The 12,207-nt window shown below is 47.9% G+C and overlaps 1 protein-coding gene across 25 annotated transcripts in view; it reads right to left on the bottom strand.

The window, feature by feature from the left end:
• The window catches only part of TACC2 (transforming acidic coiled-coil containing protein 2), a 234,437-nt gene that overhangs the window by 48,797 nt on the left and 173,433 nt on the right, over positions 1 to 12,207 (bottom strand). The gene's annotated exons all lie outside the window — the stretch shown is intronic.

The raw sequence follows: 12,207 nt of genomic DNA, 5'->3' as shown, positions 1-12,207 counted from the left end.
CCTGTAAAAAGGGGAACAGGCTCACAAAGCTAAAAAAAGCCTTATTCTGGCTCGAGAAAACCAAGGGCAGCCAGCCCTTCTCATCACCCTGCTTCCACTAGGGACTCAATTTCGAGCCAGAAAGGATGAGGCGTCCCCAGATCACTGAGCCAGGCATGTGTCCTCAGGCTGGAGGGCAGCTCCTTAACGGGCTCAGGATGCGGAGGGGTCTGTGGTGCCGGCTTCAGCTCACTTTGAGGATCAGCAGCATCACCCAGGCTCACTCCCATCTCAGGATATTTTAAGTTGACCAAAATGCCATTTATTTATTTGCAACAAGGAAGGTAATTATCAAGACAGTGGATACTTAGGGTTGCTGCTGGCACAAGCAACACAGCAGGCAATTTGGTAGAAGATATATAATCAGAGAGCGATGTATCAGGTACGTGTGGACGCTGAAACGCTCGTAGAGCTGAACATCCACAAGGATCAAAGGACCAGTGTCCTCCGCAGAAGTCAGCATCTTCTAAAGACTGCCAGCCAGCAGAGAGCACCACGACCAACCAATCCCTCTGCAGTCAGCCAGGACAGGAGAAAAAGAGCCATTTGGTGAGTCTCCTTCAGAAAATCTCCATCGAGATTTTTACAACTTGTGTGTCAGAGACTCACTTTATCGGAGCCAAAGATCCCCTACTCCCATCCTTCCAAGGACTCTGGCTCCTGCAACCAGCCACAGAGCTCTCCAGGGACACAAAGAGATGAAGAGAAACATCAGAGCTGGATTCGACAGAATCCAATGAGCTGAAGCCTGTTTACTATCAAATTTCACAAGACTTAATTTATACAAATGCAACAGGGGCCATACCAACTTTTACAAACACATGTTAATATTAAAAGACTTAGCTTTCGTCTGGGGTCGGAGCGGGGGAGAGATTTAAGATCCATGCCTGGACAACCACAGATCTAGGTAGCTGAACTTCTGCAGAATCTTTTTACTGGCATGAAAAACACAAGAAAGTCATGCAGCCAAGCATCAAAGAGGAACAGTAGTTTAGATCTGCCTGGTGGGCTCTGGGTGTAGACCTGGCCCCCAGCTTTGCACTCATCGGCGGCAATGTTGAAGAGACGCACACAGACAACTTGCCTCTTTCCTGGGTTTCCGTGAAGGACCCGCAGACTGGAATCCCCACTGCCGGTTACCGTCGTCCACATCCACCGGGCCCATTCCACCGGGGGCCATGTCCACCAGGAGGCCAAAGCCATTTCCGCTGAAGAACAGCTTCTGTCCCCAAACTTCCACCCCTAATTCCTTTGCCGATACGTCTGGGTTCTGAATCTCTTTACGATGTCACGAGAAACTTAGCCGCCGCACCACCAGGCAGGGATGTTCTGAGCTTCCCCAGCGCCCAGCAGAGATGCAGAGGGAGCTCTTCCCACGGCTTCTGCATCCCCGGGCTCCAGTGATGTGTGGCTTGAGAGCACAAAGGGCCCCTGATCTTTCCCAGCAGCATAAGCAAGCGACAGGGAGGGCCGGACGCTCATGGATTCAAGCTGCTGAATTCCAATGAGGTCTCCCCAGCTCGCAGCTGCCCAGCGTGCACACCTGCTCAGAGGGGACCACTATTCACCAGCACCCCATGTGGGAGGCAGTGTCCGGGGAGGGCAAGGGTACACCAGGCCCCTTGTGAGGCTCCTCGCCTTGTTCACTACGAACCTTTTCTGCATCAAAACACCAGAGGCTACCAGGGACCCCTAGAATGGCATTCACTTCCAGCACCGCCTGAGTGCCGTTTTCATATTTTCACACCCTCCCCCAGGAGTGGAGAGCAAGTTAATTAGAGGAGGCGGACGGCAGCTTTTTTAATTAGCTCTTTTCTCCCTATTCAGTTTCTCAGAGGGGGCTCAGAAACATTCCCAAGAGTGGGGATTTCTACAGTCCACCCACAAAGAGCCTGGACATAAACATAAAGCAGCATTCCAGAGTCCCAATGCATGAAAGCAGCTTTCCTTGGCTGTGCAATTATTTTTTTCCTACAAGAAGAACTGAAAGTACGGGAAATTATTCTGCGAAGGCACCACACGTTTTTAAAATGAAAATGCAAGTAAGTTAATTTGCCAAGAAGCTGTGTCAGAAAGAGAAATGTGCCATTACAGTCTGCTAAAATGACTCTAAATTACAGAGAAATGTATTTACCAGGATATGCAAATGCTAAGTTCTCTATAAGTAAATATGTAAATGAACGCAAATATAATAAGGTATATGCACTTCCAGAGTGTAAAGGTGTACCTCTTAATGGCCGGGCATGAAATATAATGACTTTAATTCCCAGCATAAAGAGCATTCTAATAGCTATCGTATGTTGAACTTTTTTATTACATATCAAGCACTGGACTAGGCCATTTGCACATTTCTCTATAAGCTACAAAAATATCCCGCTACTGGAGAGCAGGCCCGTTTTGCAGATGACACAGCTATGGCTTAGAGAGGCACACTGCTTAGCCCAAGGCCACCTCGTTAGTAAACTAGGGAAGTGCAGGGCTCAAATCTAGAACTGTCTGCCTCTAAAATCTGTGCTGTCTTACTACTACGTCAGTGGCTTCTAAACCTTTCCAGCAACAAAACTATTTTTCTAAATGCATCTTATGTGAATTTCCTATGCACAGAGAAAAGTAGTATTTCACTCACTTTATAAGGTCACTGTATGATGTATTCTTATAAAGTCTATAGCCTTTCCTTTCCCTTCTCCAGGGGATCTTTCCAACTCCAGGATCAAACCCAGGTCTCCCCCATTGCAGGCAGATTCTTTACCAGTTGAGCCACCAGGGAAGCCCAAGAATACTGGAGTGGGTACCCTATCCCTTCTCCAGCAGATCTTCCTGAACCAGGAATCGAACCGGAGTCTCCTGCATAGCAGGCGGATTCTTTACCAGCTGAGCTACCAGGGAAGCCCATCATTGAGAACCATTAAGCTATTTTTACGAACTTAAACAATCTGACCCTGGGGGTTGAGGATGCCTAATGCAGCACTGGGTCTGTTGATTTCTCTCCTGGTTGCACATTATTGAGAAGTCCTGATGAGTAACCACGAACAGCACCTGTTCTGAACAGCTTGTCCTGTGATCATGGGACATTCTTTAATAAGGCAGTCAGGACAGGAGAACTACCTAACTGGGCAAAACCAAATTAATCTATCAATCAGCACAAGGCCATATGCTGGTGGCAGGCGATACACACAGCATGTGTGTACAGAGAAGGGAAGATGGAAACGCATAACTACGGGCGTAGAGACTGTGCTGCCTGCTGACACCCGAGTCTGCCAGGCTCCCCAGGGTGCTTGTAAAGTTTAAAAATATTTCCTCAAATATTTTTCTCAGATTTTGGAAAGTCTTTATAGGACCTAAAGCCCCACCGAGCACACTTTGGAAACCTCCTCCACACAACGAGGAACCCAGACCCTTCATAGATGGCACCTTGTATCAAAAGAGTATTTTATCTTTGGGGTTTTTTTTGCGGGGAGGGAGTTGCCTTTATTAACTTTTACTTTGTGTTGGGGTACAGCTGGTTAACAATGTTGTGACAGTTTCGGGTGAACAGTGACGGGACTCCACCGCACACATACATGTATCCATTCTCCCCCAAACTTCCCTCCCATCCAGACAAAAGAGTATTTTATGGCAGCTCTCCCCAAAGCAAGACAGTTAGCCAGCAACATGCAGAACCCTGAGGCCTATCAACCTATATTTTTGGTTTGGTTTAAATACATTATGTTTTATTTCTGTAAACTACAATAGTGAAGGAGTATAAGATCAACATTCACATAATAATAATGTAACATAATATAATATATACATGAGAAGCTAGTATAATACAATCCTGGGCTTCCCTGGTGGCTCAGATGGTAAAGAATCTGCCTGCAATGCAGAAGACCCAGGTTCGATCCCTGGGTTGGGAAGATCCTCGAAGGGAATGGCATACACATGCATACATATAAACACAAATATATGTGTGAATATATGTATCTACAAATAAAATATTGGAACCTTTTAATAAAGAAGAACTATAAATGCCATCTTCCAGCATATCATTAAATGGCTTGTTGTTCACACTCTGTCGTACCCAATTCTTTGCAATCCCATGGACTGCAGCACACCAGGCTTCCCTGTCCTTCACCATCTCCCAGAGTTTGCTCAAACTCACACCCATTGAGTCGATGATGCCATCCAATTATCCTCTGTTGTCCCCTTCTCCTCCTGCCCTCAATCTTTCACATTTTGCTTAAGCTTTACTACAGATCATTAAAGCGTTCGGAAGAATAAATTTCAGAGAACATAGAATCTTTCACCTTCAAAGCGGGAAGAAAATTTAGAGACTATTTCCTACTTCAGTACACTTATCATATCTTTTTATGCAGGTGAGGAAACTTAGGCCTGGAGAGCTGAAGTGCTTCCCAAGGCCTATTCCTGGCAGGTCTTCCATGGAACTGGGCTTGCCTGCATGAAACTGCTGCCAAGTAAGAGCTTTAGTTCTAAATATAACTAATATAATTAATATAATTAATGCCCTCCTATTCCAGAAATCTAAAATTACTTATACTTACAGTGATTATCAAAATGCAGTTTGAGCTTAAGGATGGCTACAGGAAAAGGGGAGTTCCACATGTGGATCAACTCCTCACATGCAGAGCAGCTCCTCAGAACTCCAGTTTGCACTTCTCACCATGAGAGCAATCCGGGCACTGTAAGTTCTTGCCACCGCCCACCAAGAGGGAAAGGACACAGTGCAGACACTTGAGAGGTGGGGGGGTCTTCCCAGGATACGAGCCCCAGCCTCTGAGCTCCAGGGGAGACCACCTGAGCAAGAAGTGTGAACGCTCCTTCTGGTGGTCCTCCCCCTTGAAGACAAACGCAGAGTGTGGGCCCAAAGCCCAGCCAGGGAGAAGGGCTCACGTCCTCCAGGCCGGAAGACCATCCGCCGTCCCAGCGACAGAGGGAGACCTTCCAGGAAGGAACTCGGGCTCTCGGCGCATCAGACCACTTCATTCATCTCTGCACCTCGTGTAAGAATCTGATGCATTTGTGAGTGAGCAGATATCTTAGAAACTGCTGTGCCCTAAATTCTATTCATCAGAATATTCCACTGTAACAACCTTGTCAAGAAACTCTGTCTCTGCCCCAATGTGCATGCACGAGCATGTGTGTGCACACACACACACACACACACACACACTCTTCCCTCCTGCTTAAAACAACTTGGCCACACTGGTCATTTTTTTCAGGCTGACGGAAAAGTGTCTTTCATTTTAATTTCCCCATCCTGGATATAGAAACAGGATTTTGCTCAGCAACATGACTCCTCAATAAATCAGTAAAGGGAGACTGTGATTTCAACACAGTCAAAGGCTGAGGTGCTTCTTGGTCCGTCAGGTGACCGAGGAGCCATAGTCAGGTGCTGTCTCCTGTGAACATAGCTCCCAGGCATCCTAGCCAGGCAGCTAGGATCTTCCAGCCTGACACTCGAGGGAAAGTCCCACTGATGCTGACACCCGCATCCTAAGACTCCCAGTACCTAGCGTGTGTCGGGTTATAAGGCAGATGCATTTTCAGATTCAAGCAGCTTTCACTTGGTGGTTACGAAGAGATGTCAGCAGGGTTCCCAGGGGTATCAACACACTGGCTGCAAAGGAAAATGCAATCACAAAGGGGAAGAGTATCCTCAGAGACAGAGGAGTCCCGCAGACCTGGTGATGGCCAGTTGTGAACTGACTAAAGTAAGAAACAGGAAGCAACTAGATAACTCAAGCAACAGTGGAATTTATTAAAAGGCTATGGTGGCTGAGGAGTCAGATTTGAAGAGACAGGACTAAGCATCCAATTGGCCCACCTTGGGTCGTATGTTCATCATTTAGCTAGAAGAAGGTGTGAGTGCTGAGTGCTCGGTCACTAAGTTGTGTCTGACTCTTGCTACCCATGGACTGTAGCCTGCCACCCTCCTCCATCCGTGGGATTATCCAGGCAAGAATACTGGAGTGGGTTGCCATTTCCTCCTCCTGGGGATCTTCATGACCCAGGGATCAAACTCGCATCTCCTGCATCTCCTGCACTAGTAGGCAGATTCTTTACCACTTAGCCACCTGGGTAAGCCCAGAAAGGGTGAGGAACCCTAATAAATAAGCAACCCATAACACTCCCTGGAGAAGGAAATGGGAGCCCATTCCAGTATTCTTGCCTGGAGAATCCCACGGACAGAGGAGTCTGGTGGGCTACAGTCCATGGGGTTGCAGAAGAGTCAGACATGACTTAGCACGATCCAGACTCGATGGAATGGGGGAGACAGACTGTCCCCCAAAGAAATCAGAAGTTGGAATGACTGGAACGCTGTCCACAAGCTCTCACTACACTATAACCACGTCACTTGCTGCAACTGTGTCAGCTTAGACAAGTCCCTTGACCTTCCAGGCCCTTGGATTGTTGCCCAGTAAGTGGGAATAAAAACAGTGAGGATACTGCTCTCCACCTTATTACTGCAGCTCGGATTCTTTTCTTTAATCTTTATTTATTTATTTGGCTGCACCGTGTCTTAGTTGTGGCACGTGGGATCGAGCTCTCTGACCGGGAATCAAACCTGGGCTGGGCGCTCAGATCCTCAGCCTCTGGACCAGCACGGACGTCCCTGCAGCTCCGGCTCTGCCCTTGGCATCCAAGCATTAGAAATTCTGGGAAATGTGATTTGCTAGCTAGTTAAGACTCCCATGTGGTCAGAGCTCCTGAGTCAGGCATGAAAGAGAATCTGGAGGCCACACACAGTGTGGGAGGGCTGTCCTGCCAGGTGGTCCGTGGACACGAGTGTATCCAGGAGAACGTGGACCCTGTCGGAGCTGCGCCGAGCTGGACTTCACCCTTCCCTTGAGATGCACACAACCCACTTCGCCAGGGACGGGGAGAAGGCTTGGTGTGGCACTGTGCACACGTGGCTGTGTACACAGGCGCCCAATGAACCCCGCTACCCCTCCCACACACACACACACAGCACAAGCTGTGAAACTGACTTAACTGCAATGACACCAAGTACTTAGCAAAGGGGAAGGGACTCTCAGTGGCCTCAGGCCCCACCGCAGGTAGTAAAGAATCAGCACTGAATGGGCTCTGGGCTCTTGACGCCACAGATTTGTAACTGGATCGTGTTGTGCCTTCCTGGAGAAAGGCCAGACTGACTCAAGTCTTAGGAAAAATAGAGGGAGAAGGGACTCAGGCAGCCTTTTTATGTTCTTGCTTTCATACACTGATAGCCCTGAAATCCCATCTTTGTAGCCTAACTCGTTGCTTGAGTAACCTAAATTGGCATCTGTAAACTCAAATTCTCAAAAAAAAAAAAAAAAAAACCTAACTGGAAATAAGACGTTCATGGTGATGGAAGTCGCTCAGTCATGTCTGACTCTTTGTGACCCTGTGGACTGTAGCCCGCCAGGCTCCTCTGTCCGTGGAATTCTCCAGGCAAGAATACTGGAGTGGGTTGCCATTCCCTTCTCCAAAGACATTTATGGATGCTAGTGGAAAAAAAAAAATACTGTAAAAGACACAAGGAGGCGCTTCTGACGGGCTGTCATTTAAAAGTCCTTCTCTTCTCTCCAGCGAGAACTATAGAACACCCTACCTAGTGAGAAGCCTCTCAACATGCAGGCAGTATCTTCAGCTGGCCAAGAGACAGCTAGCTTCCAAGAAAATACAAAAATGTCTCTGCTCAACCAAGTCATATGACCCAGAGCTTGCACTAAAGCTCCTGAACTCAGAGAAACCTCTTCTGGTCTTGTTCAACAATATACTTAGCTTTCTTTCATATACTATTCCAACAGGTTGGTGTTATGGACTGAATGTGTGTCTCTCCAAATTCACACTGAAACCTCATCCTCGAGGTGACAGTATTAGGAGGTGGGGTCCTAAGAGGTGATCGGGACATGAAGGTGGAGCCCTTGGGAACAGGATTAGTGCCCTTATAAAAGACCCCAGAGAGCTCCCAGCCCCTTCTGCCATGTGAGGATTCAGTGAGAAGACATCCAGACACCAAATTTGTCCATGCCTTGAGTGTGGACTTTCCAGCTCCAGAACTGTAACATTTGCTGCTTAAACCCATGAGCCTATGGTAATTTTTACAGCAGCCCAAACAAAGACAATTCGATAATCTGGTTTCTGAAATCAAAACAAATTAGAAGACAAAGGGTGGTGTTAAAAACAGGCAGATAAACAACATCTATAAAGAATAAGAGAAAAAAAGAGACAGAAAAACGACAGGAGAGGACGTAAAAACTCAAAAAGAGCAGTCAAGTCTGGTCAAAACTAGGACTTCCGCCAGTACCTGGCAAGTATTAATAACAGACCCTCCCTCAGAACCACATGCTGTTTACATGTACAGTCAGGAAAACTGCAAGCTAAATAAGTAGAAAAAGACAGCAGATTAAGGAATGTACATACAGTATGAGCTTATTTGGGATACAATAATTATATATCAACATAAACAAATACACATAAACACATATGTATATTTAATACCTATCTACCGATCCATCAGGGCTTCCCTGGTGGCTCAGATGGTAAGGAGTCTGCCTGCAATTCAGAAGACCCGGGTTCAATCCCTGGGTCGAGAAGATCCCCTGGAGAAGGAAATGGCAAACCACTCCAGTACTCTTGCCTGGAAAATCCCATTGACGGAGGAGCCTGGCAAGCTACAGCCCATGGGGTCCCAAAGAGTCAGACAAGACTGAGCAACTTCACTCACTACATACCTATGCAGAGACAAATATATACACGTACAGGCAACATGTACACAGGAGTCGTGGGTTGGGAAGATCCCTGGGAGAAGTGAAAGGCTACCCCACTCCAGTATTCTGGCCTGGAGAATTCCATGGACTGTACAGTCCATGGGGTTCCAAAGAGTTGGACAAGACTGAGCCACTTTCAAGGCTAGGCAACATATATGTGTTATGATCGTAATCAGAAGAAAATGTTTAAACAGGAGGACACGTTTGGCTGGGTATAGGGGAAGATGCAGGCCTGAACAGGGTGGAGCCCAACCCAGCTGCTGGGAACACCTGGGATCTTTCCAGATCTGTTTGGCTTGTTCTCCCAGATTTCATTCTGGTCCAGGACACAAGGAACAGAACACAGCTGGGGTCTGATTAGCTGGATTATGTCCAGGTGACACTGGTAAAAGGGAAGGCGCCAACAACGAGCCTGGAGAAAGCAGACGGGCAGCTAAGATGCAGCACCACGCCCAGCCCACCCCCACTGCACAGTTCAGGGTGGACACGCCCACCTGGGGGCAAGGCCCCTGGGGGCTCCACCCTCAGGGTGCCGTGGGGCCACAGTCCATGTGCTCTCACAGCCTGCAAGAAGCACCCATCCTTCCACCCTCACCTTCCACACTCAACAAGCATTCTTCTGGTAACAAGGTGGTCTTCCAGGCAGGTACCTGGGTCCCAGGATGCGGATGCCCTACCTGGGACTCCGAGGCCCAGGCTGCTCATCTCAGCCGATACTGTGCAATTAGCACCTCGGAATATCCTTATCCACCCTCTCATGTGATCCTCACAATAGGGCAGGCCTGTGGATTTCACTCCATGACAATTTCAGCAGGACCTGTCAGGTGCTGGGCACCTGGGCAGCTGAGTCAGATCAGCTTCCCACTCTCAAGAAGCACGCTTCTTCTTCCCACTCTCAAGGCTCAGTGACTTGTCAAAGGCTCGAGCCAAGACTGGAGCCAAGTCCTCCATCTCTCACCCTAACCAGGAGCCATCCTCACATCCGAGGGGCTCCTGGACGGCGAAAGGCTGTGCTCCTCACCTGCAGTTCAGCCCCTGGTACATTCGGATGCCGTCGGTTTCCCTGAGCATCGTCCCTTCCAAGGTGAGAGATGAAACGGAGTTTCTGCATCTGGATCCATACAGGCCACTGGGGCAGCCAGCCGGGCCAGCCTGGGCCTCCTGCCCCGGCCCACCCTCTCCCTTTGCTTTCGTTTGTTGTTTAGTTGCTAAGTCATGCCCGACTCTTTTACAATCCCATGTTCTGTCCGTAGGATTTTTCAAGCAAGAAGACTGGGATGGGCTGCCATTTCCTTCTTCACCCCCTCCTTTTGGCCAAACCTTAATCCCCTCCCTCATTCAAGCAGTGGGTGTCTAAGCTTAAGGTTCTGGGAACCTACACGGAGTGAGAGGGGAGGTCACGGGCCACCCAGACCTCTGGGGTCAGGAGAGTGGCCTCTGCCGGGGAGCAGAACAGTGACCCTGAGTGAGGCATGTGGAGACCCTGAGGTTCTGACAGCTGAGCACGTGCCTCCAGAAGTGGTTTGGGTTTTGCTGTATTTCTTTTATCTGAACAAATATGTTCCGCTTTCTGCTAAGCAGAAAGATGCATTCTGCGGAAAACCTCTTCCCCAGCTCTGCGAAATGAGTAACTTGTGGTCCTCTGTGGGTCTCGATGAGCCTCAGTCATGATGCTGCGCATAGAAACAGATGCACAAACCTCGACTCAGCATGGAGTGGCCAGAACACTTAGGTAAGAAGTCCGATGTTTTAAAAGCTTTAAAAGCTCCCTTTTTACCACCGACTGCAAACAGTGCTTCTGTACAATAGAGAGGAGGACTTCAATCCTCTGTCCCTTTCTTTCCCATCTCTTTACACGATAAAAAGGAGAAAGAACAGCTTGTAAACAGCATGCCAGTTGCAGAAAATAAGTATTGTTCAACGCCTTGAAAATGTGCTTTTCCCTTGAGGCACTGCCTGTCTCAGTTTATTGTCACGCCCTTTTCGCTCATACATAATGCAGCGACATCAATCCAGTCTTTGACCCACTTATTAAAAATTCTGAACTGATGAAATCTAAATGAAAGCACTTTCTTCGTGTATAACATATGAACTTATTATTCTTATCATTTCGTAAATACACACAACAGAACACGCACTGAATATAAAAAATGAGATCAACAGATTTGGTTCCAAAATTCCTGCTCTGCCACCTGTTAAACACTCAGGACAGTTTCCACAACATCTCCGGGGCCTCAGTCTCCTCGTCTATGCAGTGTGGTTAGTAGCGGGTAATAGGTGGTGGTAATAGCCACCAGCCACATGGGGTGGTTTTGGGAAGTGAGTTTACACCTGGAAAGTGCCAAGCACAAGGCCAGGAAGTTAGAACACATTTACCCTCGCCAGTCCTCAAAGTGTTAAAATTCTACAACCAAGATCATTATATCCATCACCTAAACATAATTCAGAGAATTAGAATAAATTAGAGAAACACTAAGCGTAGTGTTCTTTCTTTAAAGCCCCCTGTAGTCAGGGAACAGCTGTACCAGTGATTTCTGAGTTTACAGAGTCATGAGAAAAGAGTGTGATTTTCTTGCTCTTCCCACACACCTAACACCAACCCCCGCCCCCAGACCAGCACTGCTAAAATGGCTGTGGGCGAGGAATTGTAAAATGAAGCAAGAAACTCCCCTCGAATATTTACTGAATTAATTCATTAGTTCACAGCCACTGGGAGAGGAAGTGCAATCAACAAAACAGAGGACGTGCTGACACTGGTTTGTTTCAGGCTCTGGGCTGCACTTGGAGCTTCTCTCTCTCTCTCGTTCCCTAGAAGGAAGGCTTCTTAGAGACAGACATGAAGGAGGAAGGAGCCAGACCCCACAGAGCTGGGGAAAGAAGGTTCTGGACAGAGGGAACCACAAGATGAAGTGCCCAGAGGTGAGGAGTTTGCCAAGTGCAAGGAATGGGGCTAAGGCCCCAGATCTTGAGGGCACAGTGGGTGGGTGGGAGGAGAAGCCTGCCTTGAAGAGCTGGACACGGGTCGGGGTTCTACTCAGGGCAAGAGCTCACCTTGACTCGTGTTTTTATGTTTGTTTAAGTTTTTTTGTTGTTGATGTAGATCATTCTTGAAGGCTTCCCTCGTGGTTCAGAAGGTAAAGAATCCACCTGCAATGCAGTAGACCTGGGTTTGATCCCTGGATCAGGAAGATCCTCTGGATTAGGAAATAGCAATCCACTCCAGTATTTCTGCCTGGAGAATCCCCATGGACACAGGAGGCTGGCAGGCTACAGTTCACGGGGTCGCAAAGAGTCCGACACGACTAAGCGTCTAACACATTTCTACTTTCACTTTCATTCTTAAAGTCTTTATTGAATCTGTTCTGTTTTGGGCCCCGAGGCATGTGGGATCTTAGCTGTCAGATTAAGGATGGAA

Source organism: Bos javanicus, chromosome 26 (assembly GCF_032452875.1).
Source record: "Bos javanicus breed banteng chromosome 26, ARS-OSU_banteng_1.0, whole genome shotgun sequence".
Taxonomy (NCBI): domain Eukaryota; kingdom Metazoa; phylum Chordata; class Mammalia; order Artiodactyla; family Bovidae; genus Bos; species Bos javanicus.
The sequence above is the reverse complement of the archived record's forward strand: the minus strand, read 5'-3'. Positions and strand labels throughout refer to the sequence as shown.